Genomic DNA, 26937 nt, shown 5'->3' on the forward strand with positions numbered 1-26937 from the left:
ACTGGGACTGCTCTTTATCTTTGGCCAAGTCAAACGTTTTCCTTTCTGGTGAGTATTTGAAGGAGGCTGTTATTGTTTGCTGTATTCTTTATTTATTGAGCTTCTTTAAAAAGCTTAATTTCTCCCTTGGGACGAATAAAGGGCTATCTGTAATATTCTGTAATTCTGTATATATACAGTATATTATATACACATTTGCTGTTATACTGTATATAAAACTTCATGAAATTAATTCTGTTTAAGAACGTAAGGACATTTTTCCCTGATGATCACCAATAATGTCAACAGCTTACAGTTGGATGAAAAAAAAAATTTCTTTGTCTATTATCATCCCGAACGGATTCCAGAGACATGTTGTGGAATTGGATACACTGAAATCCCTTAAAAGTCTCAGCTTATTTTTAGCTGGCAGCCAGAGAATGGGGCCTGGGGGAGGACTAATAGAGGGCCTCTCTTAAATCCTATACTGTCGTCTCCATTCCACATTCCACCCCTTCCCTCCGGGTTTGTGAGGTGATGCATCAAAAGCCGCAGTGGACTCACCCAGACCAGAAAAAGTTTCATTGTCTTTGTAACAACATCGTGCTATCTAATGTGATAAGAAGTGGGAACTAATCCCAGAATGGCACTGGATCTTCCCAGTTCACACTTCTAGTGCTGTAATGTCATAGTAAGACGGCCAAAAAACAAAAACATCTCTAATAAGCGGCAGACCAAAGGGCTAACAGCTTGGCTGGGTCAAAAAGTAGGCAAGCCCACCTGCTTTGTTAACCTCATGCTTGCCTGTTACAAAAATAATGAGTATTGAATGATCCGTACAGTACTGCCATTTAAACATGTATACACAAATAAAGCACAGTGCAATGAACAAGAAACTGAATGAAACGTACAACTTAAATAATATTTCATTTGAAACTAAACACATTGGGTCAAACGAAGTAAACAAGCTGCATAGGTAAGACAGATTGGTACGGGGTGGCTGGCTTAAGGCCTCTCCGCATGACAACCTTTATTGATCTACAATATAATACAATTCATCCACACTATTTTCCAGAATCAACCATTTCTCACACTGGCCCTTTTCTAGGCCTGCATTGTGTATGTTTGCTCAAAATGGTTTTGCTCCTTACTCTTACTTTTGACCACCTCTGTGGAGCAAATCCAGCTACCAAATGGATGTCTTGGCCAGAATCTGATCATTCTTGCATTGTTTGGTAGCAACTGTGCCATGATTTTAGTGAACAATGCAATACAATGCAATTTATTTTTGTATAGCCCAAAATCACACAATGAGTGCCGCAATGGGCTTTAACAAGCTCTACCTCTTGACAGCCCCCCCAGCCTTGACTCTCTAAGATGGAAAAATTCCCAAAAAAAAACCCTTGTAGGGAAAAAAATGGAAGAAACCTTGGGAAAGGCAGTTCAAAGAGAGACCCCCTTCCAGGTAGGTTGGGCATGCAGTGGGTGTCAAAAGAAGGGGGTCAATACAATACAATACAATACACAGAACAGAACAAATCCTCAATATAGTATAAAAATAAAAATATTACAAGTACAGAGCAGAATTTAACAGTAGATGATATCACATAATTCTGGCGGCACGGTGGTGCAGTGGGTAGTGCTGCTGCCTCGCAGTAAGGAGACACAGGTTCGCTTCCCGGGTCCTCCCTGCGTGGAGTTTGCATGTTCTCCCCGTGTCTGCGTGGGTTTCCTCCCACAGTCCAAAGACATGCAGGTTAGGTGGATTGGCGATTCTAAATTGGCCCCTAGTGTGTGCTTGGTGTGTGGGTGTGTTTGTGTGTGTCCCGCGGTGGGTTGGCAGCATGCCCAGGATTGGTTCCTGCCTTGTGCCCTGTGTTGGCTGGGATTGGCTCCAGCAGACCCCCGTGACCCTGAGTTCAGATTCAGCGGGTTGGAAAATGGATGGATGGATGATAATATCTAGTCAATCTATTCTAGAGAATGCGTGTGTGTGTTTCTGTGTTCATTACTTTCTCTTCATTGTGCTCTGGTAGGTGCATGTACATACATGTACCTACCACACAATAAAAACCCTGAGGTGTGTGTGTGTGTGTGTGTGTGTGTGTGTGTGTGTGTGTGTCCGGTCCATCAAAGCAATCTGATTGGTCAGTTTGAATTTGATGTTATTGGTCAGTTTGGATTTGTTGCCGCAGTGGAATGAGAAAGTGTGAGTGTAAAACACACCCGCATTAGTGAAGGTGTAGGAGACATGTTAAGTGTCAACCTCAAAGACAGGACAGGAGGCGCCTCAAAATTACCGAGTCTGAGAAGCAGGCTTTATGGGAGAGCACTCGAAAGACTGAGCGCTGGTCAAGAGAGTTTCACACACATGAGGATACTGAAGAAAGGCACTAAAGGCACACATAGGGCAAGTGATATTAAATGCTTTTTAACTTATTCTATTATCTGTTTTTGACAGGTAGCATGGCTGATGTTAAAATAAATTGTGCGTCTGAAACACCAGACATGCAAAATTTTTGCAAATGAGTAGGCCTAGCCATATAACTAAACATAGCAGACTGAAAAAATATGAGTAAAATTAAACAATTCCTATGGTGGTTATCAGAGGACTTAGATCAAATGGTTTTTGAAGAATCTGGAGATAAGTACTGGACTAAAATTAACCAAAAACAATGGGCCTGGAACCTGTAACAAGACAAACATGACAACATTGGTCATTATTATTCAGAAGTTATCGTTGAACACAAGTTTCCACAAACACCACGCTAAAATCAACGTTTCTCGATGTTCTCAAAGTTTCTGAACTTGACTTGATAGCAAACATTTGACCCCGTCACCTAGAAGGACCTGGGGGTCCACATTAACGATAAACTGGACAGGTCTTGGAACAAAGAGAAACTAGAGAAGAAAGGGCAGAGCAGACTCTTCTTCCTTAGGGGAATGCGCTCCTTTAACTCTTTGAGGGCTGTTTCCAAAAAACAGTTTCTGAAAAGCAATGGTTTCACACACAAATCAACATAAAACGTCTGTTGCTGCATGCTGTGGCTGGCAGTTCACCAAGAATGTGCAGCAGGTTTGCTGCCAGGCTGTCTTCACGGTCGCAGTGCATTGCAATATGGTTTCTACCTCTTATCATTGTTACGTGGCAGTTCTACCTGGTGAACATTGTCAGTAGCATGATTAGCTGGGGACCAATCAGCTGAAGCTGGAACCTCACATTCATTTTTGATCACTTGTATCAAAATTGAAGTCCAACAAGTCATAGTCCAGTTCAGAGATAGTAGGCAAAATGTCGTCTGCAGAGTATTTTGCTTTACGCATTCGCTTTGATCTCTCACCAGATGTCAGTCCCATTTTTGCCGTTGTTTGCGCCTTGCTACTCACACGAGCACAAGAAATCTCGGTCAAACCAATGAATCTAACGTTCCTTCAGACGATAGTCCAACTAAAACATAACAGTTGGTTTTGTCACAGTTTACAGTTGATTGCCATCGTCAACTCCTCCTTTTGACAAAAGTTAACATCACCCCTGAAAGAGTTAAGGTGGGCAGTGACATCCTTCACATCTTCTATAACTCTGTGATGGCCAGTGTGGTGTTCTGAGCTCGTAGCATCACTTCAAGAGAGGACCACTGAATCAACAGGCTAATTAAAAGGACAGGCTCAGTTACGGGGCACACTCTGGAGGACGTAGTGAAGGAAAACAAACCTGACTGCCATTATGAACAATGCTGCCCATTATCTCTGACACACCAACACTGAAGACTTTCAGAGAACAAATCATTCAGAAGAAGTGCATCAAGAAACGTCATGGGGGCTGCTTTATACCAACAGCAATATGTCTTTATAATACTTCACTTTGACTGGCAATGCCAAGTCAGAAGTTTTGTTTCTTTTTCGACATTCTGGTGTGTTCAGACCATACTGTGTGTGCAGGAGGTGTATTTATTTATTTACTTATTAATTTCAAGAGCTTCTGTAAAAAGGCAAATTTCCCCCTGGGGAAAGTCCTATTTCTCCATCCATCCATCCATTTTCCAACCCGCTGAATCCGAACAAAGGGTCACGGGGGTCTGCTGGAGCCAATCCCGGCCAACACAGGGCACAAGGCAGGAACCAATCCCAGGCAGGGTGCCAACCCACCACAGAGTCCTATTTCTCTGTCCGTTTATCTAAACTTCTATTTATGGAAGTAAAAAGCCTGACAAGAGAGGATCAGGAAATGGATTGTAAGTCAAAATGTCAGGAATAAAAGTCAAAAAGTGATTCGCCAAGGCAAAAAAAGACACTCTAAGTCTGGCCAAAGAACAGCTCTCACAGTAAAGCACTTTCAATTGTGTGATGGCCACACTCCCAGTATGCTTATCTCAGGTCTGTCCAGTGAGGTCACCATTTCCTATCTTGGTTCTGGGAATTTGAGCCAGTGAGAATGGTCTCAGTCACACCAGTGTCAGAAGTAAAAATGCAATTTGAAAACGACGGTGGGCTCAAGTGAAGAAAATATCACAACAATGCTGAACGTGTGAGTCGGTTATAGAGCAATGATAGAAGCACAAAGAAGGTTGTGGAAAGTTTATCCCAGATTTCCACACTAAGGATTATCCAGGGGTCCTATGACATCACACACAGCACATCCTCGGGTCCTTCTGGGAAAGGTTACAATTGACAACAACCAACATAAAAGTACAGCACCCACAATAAAGCAAAATGGCAATGCGATTTAGCGGCAAATACATTTCAAGTCTTTACTGAGTATAATACCATACTTGAGTAAGTAAACCCCCACTTTCATTCAACACACCACCATTTTTCTCTTTAAACATACTTCAAATGCAGGTATGCACCTGAAATTTAAACCAGACATTGGTGTTAACTCAACTCTCAATACAAAACTCTCATGTGCAATAAAGTGGAATGACACCAGAACAAAATATGAATAAAAGCAGTAAAGCAGCAATTCCACTAAAGAGTTCTCCTATCTGGGCTGGGTTAGTGTGTGTTGGTTGGTTAGCACTCCTTGAGAAAGGGCTACCCAATAAAGGATGCAAGTTGACAAATCATTTGTTACCAAGCTGTCGTGCAAGAAACATCTCATGATGGGTAGAGGCAAAGACCTTTCCCAAGACCTTCACAAACAAGACTGTTGAGCAATGGCACTTGTTACTGATGGATTCCTCAACATGTAGATGTTGCTGTAAGTAACACTGGTGGCGATAAGACGCAAGGGGAAGGAGAATCGCTCTACCAGCAACCAGCAATGCACAGGAGCTCCTCACAAGATTTATGACTGGACAGTCAGGAGAGTAGCTCATGAGCCAAGCACCACTAGAAAAGAGCTTGAGCAGCAGGTACAGTTGTCACAGAGAATACTACGGGCAAGACCCTCCACTACAGTCTCTGGCCGCGATCACTACTGGAAGACTCCGTTACTTAAGAACAGGTATGTTGAAGCTTGTTTGAAGTTTTCTACACAACATTTGGAGAAGATTATTGGGAGAATGTAGTGTGGACAGAAAAAAACAACTACACAACACGTCATGTTTGGAAGAGAAATGGTTTTGCATACAAACCTAAAAATATCATAATACCCACAGTAAAATTTGGAGGTGGAAGTATCATGGTATGTGTGGGTTTCTCTTCTCGTAGTAACGGGGGCTTCCAAATTACTGAAGGGAAGATGTATGGAGCCATGTAATGGAAAACTCTTGAGAAGTAAATGTTACCATCCACCAGGATGATGTGGACGAAGCCCAGGTAAACATTCCAGCAGGACAACAATCCTAAACATACAGCAAATGTGACTCTCAAGTGGCTTCAGAAGGAGAAAAAATAAAGTGTTGGAATGGTCCAGAGTGAAACCCAATAGAACATTTGTGGAAGGAACTAAAGATTAAGATTCACCAGCAGAGTCCCACCCAGAATGTGACTGTCTGTGTAGAAGAATGTGTCAAAATTTCAAATGGGTCAAAATTTCACCTGAACGAGTTTATCAAGAACATGGGGACACAGTTGGAAACTTGTTAAGGGTAAATTTCACACAAACATTAGGACGTTTTTCTTCACAGAGAGAATCACCCATCCATCCATTTTCCAACCCGCTGAATCCGAACACAGGGTCACGGGGGTCTGCTGGAGCCAATCCCAGCCAACACAGGGCACAAGGCAGGTACCAATCCCGGGCAGGGTGCCAACCCACCGCAGGACACACACAAACACACCCACCCACACACCAAGCATACACTAGGGCCAATTTAGAATCGTTAATCCACCTAACCTGCATGTCTTTGGACTGTGGGAGGAAACCAGAGCGACCGGAGGAAACCCACGCAGACACGGGGAGAACATGCAAACTCCATGCTGGGAGGACCCAGGAAGCGAACCCAGGTCCCCAGGTCTCCCAACTGCGAGGCAGCAGCGCTACCCACTGCGCCACCGTGCCGCCAAGAGAGAACCACAGACACATGAAATAAGTGACCAAGTAGCGTGGTAGACAGTAGGACTTTAGGGACTTTTAAAACTCGACTTGATGTTATTTTAGAAGAATTAAGGGGTTAGGACTGGTAAGCTTTGCTGGACTGAATGGCCTGTTCTCATCTAGATTGCTCTAAATGTTCTAATGTAAGTAAGCATTACATTTAATAGAAAGCACATCTCTGCCCACTAGCTATAAAAGGTCAGGCCCTGAATTGGCCAGGGGGTCTTGACCTTGAGCAGGTAGAAGCAGTGAGAGCTCAGAGTCTCTAAGAACTCAACATCTGCTAATCCATCTGACTGATCAGATCTGAGAACCCCAGCCCTCTCACACATGACTGCCCTACAGCCAGCTTGCTCGTATTTTTCACACTAATAAATGGCTTGTTTTTGGAAAACACGTGAGTGCAAACTCCTTTTGTGAGAGCCGAGCACACACAATAAAGGGAGGAACATCAGGAAGTCTAATGAATTTAATTGCCGCTCACAGTCGGAGACACCCCGCCAGAACAAACAATAACTGACACTCCCACAAAACTGACAGAGAAAGCAAATTATTTAATAGCCAGCACCACATCCTGCTGCGTCAAAGGCACTCATGTGAAAGGATCCACTCTGGCAAGACAGCCATTAAACCAGAACCTGCTCGCACCCTGCAGCAGGGCAATTTCTTCCATCAATTGGTCATTTTAGAAATGCTGAGCAGCCGCCTGTACTCTGCTACCCAGATCAGCGAGCCATACCTGGTAGTCAAGCTAATTTGAACGGAGGAAGTGGATGGTCTACTAAATGGACACATAAACAGTGAAATAAGAAAAACTCCTCAGTTGAAAATGTAATCGCTTATTAGAGAAAAGCCAAGCAAAATGACACCTTTTATTGGCCAACTAAAAAGATTACAATATGCAAGCTTTCGAGGCAACTCAGGCCCCTTCTTCAGGCATTGCTTATTAGGAAAGCCACACAACCGCTCATAAGAGTCACTTCACTTTGTCTTTTTAGGCACCTCCTGACTCACCGTTACAAGAAAACCCCCAGATATTACATACCGTTAAACTCGTCTTGATGTCTAGTCATGCAAGACGCTAAAATGTTTGGGGTTCCTCCTCCATTCTAGACTCAAACAACCCTAATTTTTAGGCCATTTCTGGACCGCATTTTGTGCGGGAAATTACACCTTTATTATAACGAGTAATCCAATAGGTGTCAGTAGGACTTGAGCTTGTGCAGGCCACAGCAACTGACCCCAGGGGGTTCAACCCCTAATGGGATACTTCTTTTCATAAAACATGGGAATCCGTAATATAGGCATGTGGAATGTGGGTTTACACTATTTTGAGGTTTCTGATCACAAACATGATCATATTTTTTGATATTTCATTCTTTACCGGTGGTCCTAGCTCTGTAAGAGCCACTCGCAGAAGGTTAAGAATCACAAATTTCAAACATAAACATGTGGTGTTGGTATTGTGATAAGGGGCTTTCCTACTCTAGCAACCAACAACAATTATTCTACAGCACATTTTCATCCAAATGATGTAGCTCAATGTGCTTCACATGGTGAAGAAAGAAAAAGAAAAAATATAAAAATTAGGCAATACTAATTAACAAAGAATAAAGTAAGGTCCGATGGCCAGGGAGGTTTGTAGCATTCCCACCAAAAGAACTTGGGCCATTTGTAGTTCCTGGTCAATTTTTCAGCTCCTACTCCATGGTATGTACTTTTTAATTCAATCAGGAACTATTGTGGGTGGGGGTCTGGGTGATGAATTGTATATAGGGGTGGGCAAAAGTAGGTTTACAGTTGTGAGTATTGGAAACATTATTTATTCTTGTATTTTTATTTATTTATTAATTATTGTATTATTTTTCTTCTTCCTCTTATTGTTATTAAAGTGTGCTTGAACGCAGCAAGTAGACTACTAAAATCTTAATACATAATTCGCCAGTCTCCTCACTCACTCACTCACTCACTCACATCCGTCCGAAGCCGAATGCACAGTCGCCTTCTGCGCAGCTGCCCGAAAAATCTTACAGGACCGACATCGCGGCAGGCAGCGGATTTACAGCCGCGAAAATTCAAAGAGAAAGGCAACTTCAACCGACATCCAACCCCAACATCGCGGGAGGCGGCGGATTTACAGCCGCGAAAATTCAAAGAGAAAGGCGACTTCGACCAACATCCAACCCCAACATCGCGGGAGGCGGCGGATTTACGGCCGCGAAAATTCAAAGAGAAAGGCGACTACGGCTGCGAAAATTCAAAGAGAAAGGCGACTTCAACCGACATCCAACCCCAACATCGCGGGAGGCGGAGGATTTTCGGCTGCAAAAATTCAAAGAGAAAGACGACTTCGATTAAAGCTCTAGAGGCCTGAAAGGCGATTTCGACTACAGCTCAAGGCCTAATTACGCATTCATTCAATACACCTATATCAGGTTTGTGGTGCTTATACTTATTACTATTCCACTCGTGTCCGTTTCATCTTACGTTGTCGAAACGGGCTCTTTGTCTAGTGTGTAATAAATGAAGGACGGCAATTTGAGTAGGTACGAGATTGTACCCAAGTGCACTGTGAAATTGTGACATTCTTTTGAGTTAATAAAGCTGTTGTAATAATCATATCCTGCATGTCTTTTTCCACACAAACAACTTTAAACCTACTTGGGAATTATACTTTGGAGACACATGATATTCCATATAGTGTTCCACAAGGATCTATCCTGGGTCCACTGCTCTTCTCAACCTCCATGCTTCATGAGGTCAGATTATCTCAAGGCATAACGTGAGCTACCACAGCTACGCTGACGACACCCAACTGTATTTATCAATAGCGCCTGATGACCCCGACTCTCTTGATTCACTGACCCCCAATATCTTACTTGTGTTTCTGAATGGCTGAGTAGTAATTTTCTCAAACTAAATAAGGAGAAAACAGAATTCTTAGTTATCAGCAAAATGAGTATAGTGATGGTATTAGACTTGATCCATTAGACGTAAAAGTTAAGATAGAGTTAAAGAATTTAGTGGTAATTATTGACTGACCTAAACTTCAAATTACCTATTAATGAGATTACCAGGACAGCATTTTTTCACTTAAGGAATATAGCTAAAGTTAGATCCCTTATAACTTTGAAAGATGCTGAAAAATTCATTCACGCTTTTGTATTTAGTCAACTAGATTACCGTAACAAACTCCTCTCAGGACCACCCAAAAAAGACATCAATCAGTTGCAGCTACTGCAGAATGCAGCTGCCAGAATCTTAACTAGAAAAAGAAAATTTGAGCAAATCACGCCAGTCTTTGCATCGTTACACTGGTTACCTGTGCCATTTAGAATTGACTTTAAAACACTGCTTATGGTTTACAAAGCCTTCAATAATTTCGCTCCATCCTATATTTCAGAATGCCTTTCACCTTACACTCCAAATCTTAACCTTAGATCTTCAAATGAGGGTCTGCTTAGAATTCCAAGAGCTAAACTTAAAAGAAGTGGTGAGGCTGCCTGCTGCTGTTATGCACTTAAACTCTGGTAGAGTTTACCAATAGAAATTCGCCAGGCTGATACGGTGGATCATTTTAAAAAAAACTGCTAAAAACTCATTATTTGAACATGGCTTTCTCACAGCTACATTTTAGTGTAACCCTATTAGGATGTATGTGCATTGAATTATCACTTTCTTCATTTCATACTAACCCCTACTTTCTCTTCTGTTCTTTTTCCGTTTTTCTATAGTGATGATCTGCGTCACCACCACCCGAACAAAGCACTGTGATGTCCCTACATTGATGGATTGAAGGCCAGAGGTCCGCATGACCGTCATCATCTCATTCTTTCACATGGAGCCCGAAAGCCTAAAGCCTGATGGAGGTCATTTATGTTAGGTAGAGTGTCCAGTGAGGGCTGGGAGGGCTTGTGGCCTTGGAACCCCTGCAGATTTTGTTTTTTTGTTTTCTTTTCTCCAGCCCTCTGGAGTTTTTATTCAGTCAGTCAGTCATTTTCCAACCTGCTATATCCTAACACAGGGTCACAGGGGTCTGCTGGAGCCAATCCCAGCCAACACAAGGCACAAGGCAGGAACAAATCCCTGGGTAGGGCGCCAGCCCACCGCAGGGCACACACACTAGGGACAATTTAGGATCACCAATGCACCTAATCTGCATGTCTTTGGACTGTGGGAGGAAACCCACGCAGACACAGGGAGAACATGCAAACTCCTCGCAGGGAGGACCCGGGAAGCGAACCCAGGTCTCCTAACTGCCAGGCAGCAGAGCTACCACTGCGCCACCGTGTCACTGGGAGTTTTTATTTTTTTGTTTTTTTTCTGTCCTCCTGTTCATCCATCCTTACTTTATTCTTTATTACTTAGTATTGCCTAATCTTATTTTTGTTCCATATAAACTTTTCTTGTAAAGCTACACCATTGGTATGAAAATAGAAATAAATGTTGTTGTTGCTTTGCCCACCCCTGTGTGTATTATATTATACATGCATAAATAACTAAATAAATACAGCTAACTCACAGACTCGCTCCTCAATGAAATCCCCATTTAACTAAAAAGCAGAAATCTGGCAGGATGGCACATGTAGGGCAGTAGGAATCTGCTAAGAAAGGACCTTTTGATATATCATTACAGAAAACCTAAATGCCTAAAAACAAAATCTCAAAAATGCCTTGACGGATTTGATTGAAATTTAGTGACATTATAGAGGAGGAGGAGGAGGAGGAGGTTAGGAGCATGGACTGATACAGCGTGTTGTTGCACCTACCACATGACAAACCACCTCAGGATCCCAGGTTAGGACCCTAGCGCAGCCGTGCAATGGGTGACACCTCACATCATAGAAGAAAAGAAAATTAGCCGACACTTTTCTTTAATTTATTATTTTAACTTACATGCTCTGCACAGCACTGATGGGGGGCTTTGTGCAAACAAAGGATGTAGCAGAACTGACTGACAGCAGCACTAGTTAATATGGCGGCTGAGTGACTGAAGAAGAGGAGGTGTCCCAGCCAGGAAACACCAGATGTAATCGCGTTTACCGTGAAATGGAAAAGAGAAAGTTCAATGCCTAGCACCCTCTGTAACGCTCGAGTGTTGGTGCCAGATGTCATGGCTGTTAGCATAGGCATCATAGTTGGGTTGGGGGGGCAATGATACCCAAGGGCCTCGAAGCTTGGAAAGAAACGCACATGTGACAGACGTGGACCGAGAGGAAGGGACCCACAGAGACGGCTTATGTTTAGGGCACAGAATCCTTTGTGACAGCCCTGGCTATTAGCATTGGTGTTGCTTCGCCAGCTGCCAAAAGAGTGGGAGAGAGAAGCAGAGGTGGACATGGCATCCTCGGATTCAAGACAAGGAGGACGGATGGCATAAGTTTAAACCTAACGGGACCGCCGAGTTACTCAGTTCTATTATACATTCGCATACAGACGTCTTATTACTTTGAACAGGCATGCTGCCTCCCCGCCCACAAACCTCCCAATTTCTTTATATATACGTTCACAAGAATCTCCAAAACATAGTACCGCCACCTATTTGCTTCCACCTGAAGCACAAGAGAACACAACCCCAAACGCCAAAACATCCGATCTTCCTAGATGTGCAGCCTGTAATCATCACTGCTGTTTGTAACAAGTCAAAGTAAAACGCGACCCACTGTTAGAACTTGATTGCCCGCCTATGTGCACAGTACAGGTGGTCACAAATGGCACTCCATTGACTAGTGACTACTGCCTTAGAGCCACACGGTGAGTCAGCGTGGCGGACTGAATAAGCTTCTCTACGGTGGTTTGCCCAAAGCCTTAACCACTAAGCCATACCCTCTACCTCAGCAATCATTCTGTTTACACAGGATCTTCAAACTAAACTCTGCAAGTTGGCATTCGTTATAAACTTTGTGATAAAACTGCAACGGTCAAAGACAGAAACTTTTAGGTCTGGCTGGTTTTGTGCACACTTTGCTCGGTCCACACCACCAATGGCGCATTCTCATTCGCTCTCTTCTTTACAGTTTACTCTGCAGTTACTTTGACGTTACCATTGCTTACATGCAGCACCTATAGTTTAGCATTTATATTATTAAGCTGGGCAGCACGGTGCCAAGATTCTTAGTGCTGCTGCCCCACTCACCCAGCATCCTTGATTTTAATGCTAAGCCCTAGAGTTTGCATGTTTGCCACCCCGTGGCCATCTATATTTTCCTCCCACTCCAAAACAGACATGCAGGTTAGGTTGAATGATGGCCCTAAATTGGTCCTGTGTGCCCTGCTCTGTCCCAGTTCAGTTCCTGACCTCTGTCTGGTGCTGCTGGGATAGGCTACAAAACTCCCAGCGCCCTAAACTTGGAGCTGCCATACCACCTGAAGCTAAGCAGGTTCAGGCCCGGCCAGAACTTGGATGGGAGACCAACCAGGAAAAGCTTAGGTTGATACTGGAAGAGGTGTTGACGAGACCAGCACGGGGTGCTTTCCCTGTGATCTGAACGTGAATCCCAATGCCCCGGTGCAGTGACGGGGACATGGTCCAATAAAAATGGCACTGTCCTTCAGATGAGAGGTAAAAATCGAGGTCCTGACTCTCTGTCATCATAAGAGATCCCTGAGCATCCTTGGTAAAGAATAGGGTGTATCCCGATGTCCTTGTTAAATTGCTCATCACGGCCTGTTCATTCTGGCCCTATAATCATCCCCGGTCTCTAATTGGCTAACTATCGCTCACTGCACATTAGCTGTTAGGTGGTGAGCAATAGTTAGCCAATTAGAGACCGGAAATGATTAGGGGGCTAGAATGAACAGGCCGTGATGGGCAATTTAACAAAGACATCGGGATACACACTATTCATTACCAAGGATACCCAGTGCAAAATGGCTGCTGTCACATCACCATTAGTGGTGGCTGAAGTGGCTCCACTCTCACTATGTAAAGTACATTGACGCCATGACGTACCACCCATTATGTCCTATATGAGGCCAGGGAGTGTGCCGCGAAGTGTCATTGCTGATCCTTTGAGCAGTTAAAGCTAAACCAACATGTCAATTACGCGTTTTTATTCCTCATGCAGTTATCCTAACTAGTTCTAAGTTTGTATTTGGGATCTACAGTGCCCTCCATAATGTTGGGGACAAAGACACTCTTTTCCTGATTTAGCCCTCTGCTCCATAGTTTAACATTGCAAATTAAACATTTCAGACATTGTGATTAAAGTGCATATTGCAGACTTCCATTTAAGGGGATTTGCATACATTTCCGTAAAACCATGTAGATACAAAAACATTTCAGTGCACCATAATGTTTGGGACACGGCAATGGCAGGTCTATTAAAGTCGTCATATTTAGTCCTTTGTCACATATCCCTGGCATGCAATGACTGCTTGAAGTCTGCAATTCTTTGACATCAGCAGGTGCTGAGGGTCTTCTCTGGTGATGCTCTGCTGAGTTTCTAATGCAGCCATCTTCAGCTCCTGCTTGTTTCTGGGGCTTCTCCCCTGCAGTTTTCTCTTCAGCATATGGAAGGCCGTTCTCAATTGGATTTAAGTCAGGTGACTGGCTTGGCATTCAAGAATTTTCCATTCTTTAGCTTTGATAAACTCCCGTGTTTCCTCAGCAGTCTGTTTGGCTTATTATCTTGTTGGAGGATGAAGCGCCGTCCAGTGAGTTTGGAGGCATCTACAGGAACTTGGGCAGATCAGATGTTTCTACACACCTTAGAGTTCATTGTGCCGTCAGCAGTTCCATCATCAGTGAAGAGAAGTGTGCCAGGACCTGTGGCTGCCATACATGCCCAAGCCATAACATTTCCACCACCATGTTTAACAGATGAGGTGGTCTGCTTTCGATCTTGGGCAGTTCCTTTTCATCTCCACACTTTACTCTCGCCATCACTCTGATGAGGTTCATCTTTGTCTCATCTGTTCACAAGACCTTTTCCCAGAATTCTGCAGGCTCTTTGATGTCCTTTTTCACAAACTGTAATCTGGCCATCCTGATTTTGTGACTAACTAGTGGTCTTCATCTTGTAGTGTGTCCTCTGTGTTTCTGTTCATGAAGTCTTTTGCTGATAGTCATTTCTGGCTCGTCCACATTAGTCCCCTGACGACTGTGTCTGATCTGCTCCACAGTTTAAAATTACAAGTCAAACAATTGAGATATCGTGATAAAAGTGCACATGGCAGAATTTCATTTAAGGGGATTTGCATTTTGGTGACATGACGACACTTAATCTACATGGTTTCCCCATTTCAGGGCACCATAATGTTTTTGACACAGTAATGGCAGGTCTATTAAAGCCGTCATATTTAGGATGTTGTTGCATATCCCTTGCATGCAATGACTGCTTGAAGTCTGTGATTCATAGACATCACCAGGTGCTGAGGATCTTCTCTGGTGATGCTCTGACAAGCTTCTAATGCAGCCATCTTCAGCTCCTGCTTGTTTTGAGGGCTTGTCCCTTTAGGTTTTCTCTTTAGCTTCCTTCTCAATTGGATTTAAGTCAGGTGACTAGCTTGGATATTCAAGAATTTTCCATTCTTTAGCTTTGATAAACTCCCGTTTGGCTCATTATCTTGTTGGAGGATGAAACACCGTCCAGTGAGTTTGGAGGCATATACAGGAACTTGTGCAGATCAGATGTTTCTACACACCTCAGAGTTCATTGTGCTGTCAGCAGTTTCATCATCAGTGAAGAGAAGTGTGCCAGGACCTGTGGCTGCCATACATGCCCAAGCCATAACATTTCCACCACCATGTTTAACAGATGAGGTGGTCTGCTTTCGATCTTGGGCAGTTCCTTTTCATCTCCACACTTTACTCTCGCCATCACTCTGATGAGGTTCATCTTTGTCTCATCTGTTCACAAGACCTTTTCCCAGAATTCTGCAGGCTCTTTGATGTCCTTTTCACAAACTGTAATCTGGCCATGCTGATTTTGTGACTAACTAGAGGTCTTCATCTTGTAGTGTGTCCTCTGTGTTTCTGTTCATGAAGTCTTCTTCTGATAGTCGTCTCTGACACGTCCACATCGGCCCCCTGAAGACTGTGTCTGATCTGTCGGAGAGATGTTTGGGGCTTTTTCTTGACGATAGTGAGGATTCTTCTTTCATCAGCAGTGGAGGTCTTCCTTGGCCTACCAGTCCTTTTGTGATTACTGAGCTCACCAGTGCCTTCTTTCTTCTTCATGATATTCCAGATCGCTCATTTCAGTCATTCTAAGGTTTTGCTTATATCTCTAATGGTTTTATTCTTGTTTCTCAGCCTCATAATGGCTTCTTTGACTTTCATTGGCACAGCTCTTGTCTTCATATTGAACATTGGCGACTACAGACTCCAAAGGGTAGAAGCAGGCCGAGGTATCTTATGAAGCCACGAAACCCACCTGAGGAATCACAAACACCTGAGATGCCAATTGTCCCAAACATTACAGTGCCCTGAAATGGGGCGACCATGTAGAAAAAGTGTTGTGATGTGACCGAAATGTCTGCAAATCCCCTTAAATGAAAGTCTGCCATGTGCACCTTAATCACAATGTCTGAATTGTTTGATTTGTAATTTTAAAAACTGTGGAGGAGAGGATCGGATCAATGAAAAATGTGTCTTTGCCCCCAACATCATGGAGGGCACTGTATGTACAGTGGTGTGAAAAACTATTTGCCCCCTTCCTGATTTCTTATTCTTTTGCATGTTTGTCACACAAAATGTTTCTGATCATCAAACACATTTAACCATTAGTCAAATATAACACAAGTAAACACAAAATGCAGTTTTTAAATGATGGTTTTTATTATTTAGGTAGAAAAAAATTCAAACCTACATGGCCCTGTGTGAAAAAGTAATTGCCCCCTTGTTAAAAAATAACCTAACTGTGGTGTATCACACCTGAGTTCAATTTCCGTAGCCACCCCCAGGCCTGATTACTGCCACACCTGTTTCAATCAAGAAATCACTTAAATAGGAGCTGCCTGACACAGAGAAGTAGACCAAAAGCACCTCAAAAGCTAGACATCATGCCAAGATCCAAAGAAATTCAGGAACAAATGAGAACAGAAGTAATTGAGATCTATCAGTCTGGTAAAGGTTATAAAGCCATTTCTAAAGCTTTGGGACTCCAGCGAACCACAGTGAGAGCCATTATCCACAAATGGCAAAAACATGGAACAGTGGTGAACCTTCCCAGGAGTGGCCGGCTGACCAAAATTACCCCAAGAGCGCAGAGACGACTCATCCGAGAGGTCACAAAAGACCCCAGGACAACGTCTAAAGAACTGCAGGCCTCACTTGCCTCAATTAAGGTCAGTGTTCATGACTCCACCATAAGAAAGAGACTGGGCAAAAACGGCCTGCATGGCAGATGTCCAAGACGCAAACCACTGTTAAGCAAAAAGAACATTAGGGCTCGTCTCAATTTTGCTAAGAAACATCTCAATGATTGCCAAGACTTTTGGGAAAATACCTTGTGGACTGATGAGACAAAAGTTGAACTTTTTGGAAGGCAAATGTCCCGTTACATCTGGCGTAAAAGGAACACAGCATTTCAGAAAAAGAACATCATACCAACAGTAAAATATGGTGGTGGTAGTGTGATGGTCTGGGGTTGTTTTGCTGCTTCAGGACCTGGAAGGCTTGCTGTGATAGATGGAACCATGAATTCTACTGTCTACCAAAAAATCCTGAAGGAGAATGTCCGGCCATCTGTTCGTCAACTCAAGCTGAAGCGATCTTGGGTGCTGCAACAGGACAATGACCCAAAACACACCAGCAAATCCACCTCTGAATGGCTGAAGAAAAACAAAATGAAGACTTTGGAGTGGCCTAGTCAAAGTCCTGACCTGAATCCAATTGAGATGCTATGGCATGACCTTAAAAAGGCGGTTCATGCTAGAAAACCCTCAAATAAAGCTGAATTACAACAATTTTGCAAAGATGAGTGGGCCAAAATTCCTCCAGAGCGCTGTAAAAGACTCATTGCAAGTTATCACAAACGCTTGATTGCAGTTATTGCTGCTAAGGGTGGCCCAACCAGTTATTAGGTTCAGGGGGCAATTACTTTTTCACACAGGGCCATGTAGGTTTGGATTTTTTTTCTCCCTAAATAATAAAAACCATCATTTAAAAACTGCATTTTGTGTTTACTTGTGTTATATTTGACTAATGGTTAAATGTGTTTGATGATCAGAAACATTTTGTGTGACAAACATGCAAAAGAATAAGAAATCAGGAAGGGGGCAAATAGTTTTTCACACCACTGTATACCCACACACGCTGGGCTGTTTTAATTCCCTTCATAGTCTGACGTATTTATTCTGTTTTAGCTATTTTTTATATTGTCCCTGTATGTTGTGTCAATGCTACCAAGACAAATTCCTAGTAGACATCAGTGTACCCGATTCTAATTGCTTGGCACTGCTGCCTCACACATCCAGGGTCCCGGGTTCAGATCCTGCCTGGTGTGCCCAGTCTTCCCGTGTCAGCATAAGGTTTCCTTCGACTGTTAAGGTTTATCTCCCACATCTCAAAAAAAAACATGAATCATGGGGTATTTGTTGAGTGAACGCATCCTAGTGCTGCTGGGATAGGCATGAGCCCCAACAGTACTGGATAAGAGTGGTAGAAGGTTAAAAAAAATGGACAGATGGAGAATACGGCAATAACACGACAGTCCTAAACCAGCGTAATCCAATATTCATACAATGGATGGATGGAAAAATACCACAACATAGCAGGCTCTTGTTCGCTACAGTGAATTCCTTCAAGTCAGCTGGCAGGTTTTCTTTTGAAATTCCTATTCCAAGCCTCATTACATGCACGGAGCACTGATCCTGCCGCATTAAGAATTCGAGTTCAAAAAGTCCCTTGTTTTCCTCAGAAATCCGGACTTTGTTAAAGGGGGAAATTAAATTAGCACATGGGCACGTGACTGCCCGCCAGCTGTTTGACTCTGGCGCTCGCCTCATATGTCACTTCGTACAGTGGTCCGCTACTCGGCAATGCTCAAGGAGCCCCTTCGCCCTTTCGTTCTTTCTTGATGCATCGTCTTTTCTGTGGCCTCTCTGCCTCACGCAAAACTTTGGTTCAGATGATTGCTTTCGCTCAGCGGAAGTGGTATCTTTTCAAAAATGTGGATTCCAAGCGTATGAAATAAAAAGAATGCGCTTTGACACAAGGGTCCCTGAATGGCAGCGTGACAGAGGCAGGGCAAGCGTATGGGAATGGGAACATCACGGCGGGCTCCGTGCTCTCCTCATTCTGGCCATTTATTTTTACAGTCTGTTGCACTGATATTTTGGAGACAAGCCAACAGGAATGGGGGGGGGGGGGGTAAGCAGAAGAAAAGCAGGGGGGATTCTTTCTTTTCCACATTCCAGGCCCTACAGTGGCCATGTGATGTTCACTTCTCGCTGCTCGTCACCAATCAGAAAAATTTTAACTTAACGGACTTGACACCGAGGAGTCCGAAGGCTCCTGCTAGGACACCATCTACTACAATAGTCCTGCATGACGTCTGGCTATTCTGTAACACAATGCATCGTGTCATTATTAGATTATTTTAAAAAATGAGGAGGTTATCATAGTAGCACTGGGGGCACAGCAGGCACCATCCCCAGGTGTGGTGCCAGTATATTGCAGGAGCCATGCGTGTCCATACCTACACGGGGCCAGTGGGGGCTTGCCAACTAACCTAAGACTGACATCTTTGGGGACATGGGAGAAAAATCTACATGGACACAGGGAGAATACACACACATAGTCCACATGGACACTAACAAGGCCTGCATAGGATATAACAGAATAGATCACTGCAACCCTCACTTGGAAAAGTAGATGGATATATAATATAATATAATATAATATAATATAATATAATATAATATAATATAATATAATATAATATAATATAATATATGTGGTGGGCTGGCGCCCTGCCCGGGGTTTGTTTCCTGCCTTGCGCCCTGTGTTGGCTGGGATTGGCTTCAGTAAACCCCCGTGACCCTGTAGGTAGGATATAGCGGGTTGGATATTGGATGGATAATATAATAAGCTGTGTAAGCCCAAGCTATAGAAAGGTCCTAGAAACTATTAAAATCGTCAGAAAAAAAACTGAAATGTAGAGATGTCGGGTAATTGAAAGGAACTACTCTGGGCGTCTCTCTCCGAGGAGGATTCATTTTGCTGATGTGCTCACCTCACTTGTGCATTAGCGGCAGGAGGAAAAGTAAAAGGGATACCATTTTTCTGACGTGCTCACATCGCTTGTGTTATTAGCGGTTAAGCAAGTTTCTGTTTCCATGGAGGAGGAGCCCTTACCCCGACTCCATCTCTCACTTCCGGGCCGGACGGACAGACACGCACGCGCGCACACACACACACACACTTCCATGCGTAGACTTTTATATATAAGACTAGTCATTTAGCCCGTTACAATAACGGGCGCTAGAACAGTAGTGCATAAACATTAGTAGGAACAGTCTATATTAAATGGCAAGGGACTTTGACCTCTTTCTTTTTGTTGGTCGTATTTTTCTTTCTTTCGGCCTTTCTTTTGTTGATGTTTACTTGCTGAGCTGACCGTTCTTCGTGGGCTGCCGCCGTGTATTGTGTGTCTTTAATTTTCTGTGACAGTAATACTGTCTTGTACGGCTCTATTCAATAAGGGCGCGCACAAAAAGGCGAGCTTCAAAAGGGCGACCTCAATTGAGCGCGGCGAATAAAGGCGTTCGTAGATAATTTAGTTCAAATGGCTCTGGAATATGTGAAGAGCAACAAAGGTGCAGATCTTTATTTACGTGCACCTTTATTCGCTGCGCCCAATTGAGGTCACCCTTTTGAGGCTCGCCTTTTCGTGCGCGCACTTATTGAAGGATACCGTCTTGTACGTCCGTTGGCTTGTACGTCCGTAATACAGTAATCCCTCCTCCATCGCGGGGGTTGCGTTCCAGAGCCACCCGCGAAATAAGAAAATCCACGAAGTAGAAACCATATGTTTATATGGTTATTTTTATATTGTCATGCTTGGGTCACAGATTTGCGCAGAAACACAGGAGGTTGTAGAGAGACAGGAACGTTATTCAAACACTGCAAACAAACATTTGTCTCTTTTTCAAAAGTTTAAACTGTGCTCCATGACAAGACAGAGATGACAGTTCTGTCTCACAATTAAAAGAATGCAAACATATCTTCCTGTTCAAAGGAGTGCGCGTCAGGAGCAGAGCATGTCAGAAACAGAGAGCAAAGCAAACAAATCAATAGGGCTGTTTGGCTTTTAAGTATGCGAAGCACCGCGGCACAAAGCTGTTGAAGGCGGCAGCTCACACCCCCTCCGTCAGGAGCAGGGAGAGAGAGAGAGAGAGAGAGAGAGAGAGACAGAGAAAAACAAAACAGTGAAAAATCAATACGTGCCCTTTGAGCTTTTAAGTATGTGAAGCACCGTGCAGCAGGTCGCTTCATGAAGCAGCTGCACACAGAAGGTAGCAACGTGAAGATAATCTTTCAGCATTTTTAGACGAGCGTCCGTATCGTCTAGGTGTGCGAACAGCCCCCCTGCTCACACCCCCTACGTCAGGATCACAGAAAGTCAGCGCAAGAGACACTGAGAAAAGTAAATTGGGTAGCTTCTCAGCCATCTGCCAATAGCGTCCCTTGTATGAAATCAACTGGGCAAACCAACTGAGGAAGCATGTACCAGAAATTAAAAGACCCATTGTCCTCAGAAATCTGCGAACCAGCAAAAAATCCGCGATATATATTTAAATATGCTTACATATAAAATCCGCGATAGAGTGAAGCCGCGAAAGGCGAAGCGCGATATAGCGAGGGATCACTGTATACCTTTAATTTTCTCTGGCGGTAATACAGGCGTGCGCGTCAGTAATATGCCTTTAATCTCCTCCGACGGTAATACTGGCTTGTATGTGGCTGTAATATGCGTCACTGTATTGTGTACCTTTAATTTCCTCTCGCAGTAATACTGGTTTGTATTTCCGTAAAACGCCTCTAACTTTCTCTGACAGTAATATCGCACATCGCACCGTGCCCCGCGCATGCGCACTTCACCAGAAGACACCCACACACGGACTCCTGGACGCACATAGGGATTTTATATTTATAGATATAATCTCTATATCTATATAAAATCCAACGTCTGTCTGTCTGCTTTTCACAAGAGAACTATTTAATGGAATTAGATCTGGTTTTTTTCGATAATTTCCTTGAACATTCTGGTTGATTTTGTGACTTCTCTCATCATGCAAAAAATCATAGCTCACTTGTAGGAGTGAAATATTCACATGAATCCGAGACAGAGCCTGCAGGCCGAGGGAATTGGGCAGCGTGACGTCAGGAGTGGGGAGCCGGGTGGGACCCTCCTCACTGTCCTGTTTCACTAATATGTGAGCGAAGCCGTGGGGGACAGCTACTCTCTGTAAATATAAAATCCAACGTCTGTCTATCTGTCCGCTTTTCATGAAAGAACTACTTAACAAATTTAGATCGGGTTTTCTTCTATAATTTGTGTGAACATTCCGGTTCATTTTGCGACTTCTCTCATCATCCTAAGTATCACAGTTCACTTGCAGGAGTGACAAATTCGCACTAATCTGAGACAGAGGCTGCAGGCCGAGGGGAGGGGGAAGCGTGACATCAAGAGTGGGGAGCCGGGTGGGCCATCCTCACTCACGTGCCAGCCTCTCGCCACGTTTTGGAGTGTACCTTGCCCCTGCTTAGCTAGCGATACCTGCTTGTTTATTGATTGTTAAAGTTTGTCCTGTTTCACTATTATGTGGGCAGAGCCACAGGGGGTGGCTAGTATAATACTGTACAGTATACAACCGCAACCCTCACTAAGAAAAGTGGATGGAAAGGTAATATAATATAATATAATATAATATAATATAATATAATATAATATAATATAATATAATATAATATAATATAATATAATATAATCTTCCCATTCACTTTTCCTACTGAGTTACAGTGATCCCTCGCTATATCACGCTTCGACTTCTGCGGCTTCACTCTATCGTGATTTTTTCTCATACACTCTTGCGTCACTACGCATGCACTTTCTGAGAACTTTTATCTAAGCCCCATGATGGCTCCTAAACGTGCTGCTTTTTCTAAGCCTTCTGCCAATGAAACTAAGCGCCGGAGGAAGATGCTTACCATCCAGGAGAAGGTGAAACTCTTGGATATGATCAAAGATGGCAATACCCTACAAAAACCTCCTCACGCATTTGAAAAGACAGCGCCAGCAACTGCCTATCAAGATGTTCTTCAGCCGCGCACCCAGACACCCACTGCCTACTCCTAGTAGATACTGCACCACCTGAAGACTCTCCTACTGAGCTCGTGCCTTCATAGGTTAGTGGTTGTGTGTAAGAACTGTGTGTGTGTGTGTGTAATTAAATGTACAGTACAATAATAATAATATGATATTTGTAACATCTAATATGTCTTATTTTCTCTTATTTTGTCTAATATATTGGGTTATACGAGTGTAATGGTGACTAAAGGGTGTTATTTCATGTCTAGAGGGCTCTAATCATGTTAAAAAACGTATTTAGAAGGTCGTAAACAGGTTTTCTATACTCTAACTGCGAAAATATTCGATTTATAAATAAAGAATCCTACTTCGTGAAAATTCATTTATCACGGTTGAGTCTGAAACGAATTAAGTTTGTCCTCCCTCCTCCCGACTCTGACTCGCCTGGATGTGGCAGGTCGGTTCATTTTATCGTGGACCTGGGAGTACTTCTGGTGCCAGGGCATAGCCTGATGGAAGCAATCGAAGTTCCAGAGAGCAGGGATCATGTATCCCTGCAGAGCCCCCTGGTGGCACCCACAAGACACGACAAAGCTGCTCTATCGGACTCCAATTCCCAGCATGCCTTGCCAGCGTACACACTGGTAGCATCACCTAGGGAAGCTGCCACCTATGGTGTTGGGTGAACTTGCAGCCTTAACAGGTTGTCTCCCTCTGTCCTTCCACCACATGTGTGGTGTCCATCCCAGCGGGTATAAGGAGGGCACATGGGGTGCAGCAGGCAGGGTTACCACATCACATCACTTACACGCCAGTGCAGAGACCTAAAACAAACTGACAGCCTATGCCACAATGCCAAAAAAATCTCCAGGCATGCAAAACTCACAAGAAAATACTGTCAGGTATAACCAAGTAAATAATTTGTGAATAGAAAGGAGGCCTCATGGGCAAGAATGAAAAGGCTTAGGGAGGGGGGAGCTGAAATGAAAAGGCTGATCAGGAACATTGACCCCAAAGAGAAGGGGAAAAGAGGAAGAGGAAGATGGAATATTGGTTATGGGCACTACAATGAAACAGAGGGGAAATAAAGGAACCCTGCACTGGAGGGTGCTAGCATCATTATGTCCTGTTAGGAGGACCTCGACATTCAATTCAATTCACTTTAATTGTATATAGCGCCCCTCACCGAGTGCAAGCACAGAGCAATTGTCACAAATGCCAGTAAAAATTTTACAAATTACTAAATATGGGTGGCACAGTGGTGCAGTGGGTAGCACTGCTGCATCGCAGTAAGGAGACCTGGGTTCAATTCCCGAGTCCTCCCTGCATGGAGTTTGCATGTTCTCCCCGTGTCTGCGTGGGTTTCCTCCCACAGTCCAAAGACATGCAGATTAGGGGTATTGGCGATCCTAAATTGTCCCTGGTGTGTGCTTGGTGTGTGTGTGTGTGTGTCCTGCGGTGGGTTGGCGCCCTGCCCGGAGTCTGTTCCTGCATTGCGCCCTGTGCTGGCTGGGATTGGCTCCAGGAGACCCCCCGTGACCCTGTGTTAGGATATAGCAGGTTCGAGAATGACTGACTGACTGATGACTAAATAGAGAATTAGGAAACATAACGATGGATTTGTTAAAACACACAAAAACAAAGTACAAACTGATTTATAAAAATTTATAACCATTAATTTCACAAAAATCTAACAATGTAATCCAATTCAGAGTCACATGGGGCTAAAGGCTATCCTGGCGGCACTGGGCACAGGGTAAGAGCCCACCCAGAACAGAATTCAACTCCATCATAAAGCCCCAGATGTAGACCAACTATTATAACCTACCCTATAGGTACATTATTTAATATATTAAATAAACATACCAAGCAATACCCATAGTAATTCTTGAGGGTGGCATAGTGGCACAGCAGGTAGTATTCCTACTTCACAGAACCTGAACTCCCGTTTCATTTCTAGCTGGTGCGTCTTCTGTGCACAGTTTGTTACACACAGCATGGGCACCATTTGGGTGACATAAAAGAACAGTTTCTTCATGGGCTCAATGGCTTTGTGGCACAAAAAACAACACGTCAGACATGATTTTCCGAGTCTGATCTCCAGACAAATGAAAGACGTTTTAAAATAGTAATGTTGCTGCCTGCATCCCAGCATGCATCACATCCCGGCTGGTTCTGCACTAGTGATCATAACTAAGAGAACAAATAGCATTATTGTCATTTACAGAGTCACTGCTTATCCAAATGTTCCCTCAACGTAGATTTAGTGATATTAGTGAAAACTACCCCCAAAAAATAAAAGATTTCAACAAGATAATTGAAGAAGGTCGACGATCCGAGATCGGGTGGTACTAGTTAACAGTTGGTTCCAATCAGGCAATGTGTTGAAATACCGATTAGTCAGCAGTAGTACGCATTTTGTATGATGGGCAACCGAAACACTGCGACGTAAGTTTGTTCAGATCGAGACTCATGGGAAGACCCTCTCTGAAAGGCCACTGAAAGAGAAGTCGGTCCATCCAAGGGTGTAATTTCCATAGAAACAAAGTCATTATAAGTTCCGAAATAAATAAAAAGGTCGGACGGCCACGTATGACAAGTGCACGAGAAAATAGGATGATATGGAGATTGTCAGTGGGGGGGGCATCGGTTCAGCACCGCTGCTTGAATTGCTCGGTAAGTCAGTGCTGCACAGGACAAGGACATACAGCGTTTTGTCGTCTGAGTGAACCGGACTGAAGAGTGCCAAGCAAAAATAATAATAATTACAAACAAAAAGTATTAAAAGGCAGCCAGGCTAGCATATTGTGTAGAGAAGAACTGGTCCAAAGTTAATTTCAGTGTCGAAATCCAAGTTTAATTCAGTTAGTTCGGATGATGAACATTGTGCTCGGTGTGAAATTAAACCTACACTGTAAAAGTTGGCTGTTAATTCTACAGTATAAAACCGTTAAATAGCGAAAGTAAACAACTGTAAAAGTACTGTTTCACTAACAGCGAAGCACTGGAATGAAACGTACAGACCAATAGAATATTATTGACATTGTTAAACCGTAAAAAATATTTTCTTTGAAAAAAAAAAAATTGGTAATCACGGCACCAATAAACAAGATAATGCCATCAGTAAGGAAATCGCATATTACTGCACCGAGCTGTTTAAAGACAAGTCGCTTTGTTGACCTTGTGTGGTTTGCGCTAATGCACTGTCACGTGGTTACCAAGGATAAATATTTTTTAACTTTAAACAGCTACCTTACGTTAATTTAACTCAAAATGATCAGATGGATTTGCTTTATGTAGCTGTTTCTTAATGTGCATCCGAGGTAAAAGCAGTTTGTGCGGTTGCCATATGATGCAAATTTTCATAACTTAAAACATTTTGTTGTTTTTTTTTTTGGCACAGATTTCTAAATTTGCATACAGTTACGATATTTGCATAAGGAAACGCCCCCTTTTTATCATATTGGTAGTTACCGGGCTTGATTTTCTCCGACGGCTTAAGTTTCTTTCAGGTTATGGAAGCTGGTTTAGTGGTTGGTTGTTTTCGATAAACTGGCAAACCCGTAGGCAGTGCCAGTGCTCGGTTATTTTGCAAGCTGATTAGTGCGCCAACCTGACCCGTGCCGTTGGCTTTTTACGATCTGCGCTCTAAGCGAATACCCGATTCGTTATAATGGTGGCGCCTCTGCCTGTAGGACTCCATACACCACAAAAGCAAACCTTACTTCACCAGATAACATGCCATAACTTCATTAAAATTTGAATTCTTTTCAATGGATAAAATTAAATGGTATAACATAATTGCATAATTAATTGTTGCTATTGTACTGATACAAGCTGTATACTAGTGTGTGGTTTTGGCAGCACCTTTTGACGGTTTAATGATTCGCGTATTTATTATAGTGCATGGGTTCCAGCTTTAATGCATGGATTTCAGTTTATGGTTAAACATTCATTTCTTTTGTAATGGGCTATAAAGAAGAAACAGTTCTATAACATAAGGTTACACCGTAGACCTAAAAATATTGTCGCCTTATTTTTGACGGTAAAATTCAAAACGCAGCTGCCAGGTTTTTTTTTTTATACCGTAAATTTTTTTTATAGCGTATATGTGTGAAGACGTCAGTAAAGTTTGAAGAAGGAAGCATCATGACGGGGCTTGGGTCGGGATTAGGAGTCGCGCCTCTCGTCCAGCTACATGGCAAGGTGAGCGCTAACGTG

General features: G+C 43.2%; 1 protein-coding gene and 2 long non-coding RNA genes across 9 annotated transcripts in view; 1 reads left to right on the forward strand and 2 right to left on the reverse strand.

The window, feature by feature from the left end:
• Window positions 1-15937, forward strand: part of LOC127530067 (uncharacterized) — a 45638-nt gene extending 29701 nt beyond the window's left edge. Inside the window, exons 2-3 of the long non-coding RNA XR_007936599.1 lie at window positions 14024-14467; window positions 15404-15937. This is a non-coding gene — a long non-coding RNA (uncharacterized LOC127530067). The remainder of the gene's footprint in view (window positions 1-14023; window positions 14468-15403) is intronic.
• LOC127530068 (uncharacterized) overlaps window positions 1-22141 on the reverse strand; it is a 91751-nt gene extending 69610 nt beyond the window's left edge. The window contains exon 1 of the long non-coding RNA XR_007936600.1: window positions 21869-22141. This is a non-coding gene — a long non-coding RNA (uncharacterized LOC127530068). The remainder of the gene's footprint in view (window positions 1-21868) is intronic.
• Window positions 1-26937, reverse strand: part of kif13a (kinesin family member 13A) — a 305123-nt gene that overhangs the window by 276243 nt on the left and 1943 nt on the right. The gene's annotated exons all lie outside the window — the stretch shown is intronic.

This window comes from Erpetoichthys calabaricus, chromosome 13, assembly GCF_900747795.2.
Source record: "Erpetoichthys calabaricus chromosome 13, fErpCal1.3, whole genome shotgun sequence".
Taxonomy (NCBI): Eukaryota; Metazoa; Chordata; class Cladistia; order Polypteriformes; family Polypteridae; genus Erpetoichthys; species Erpetoichthys calabaricus.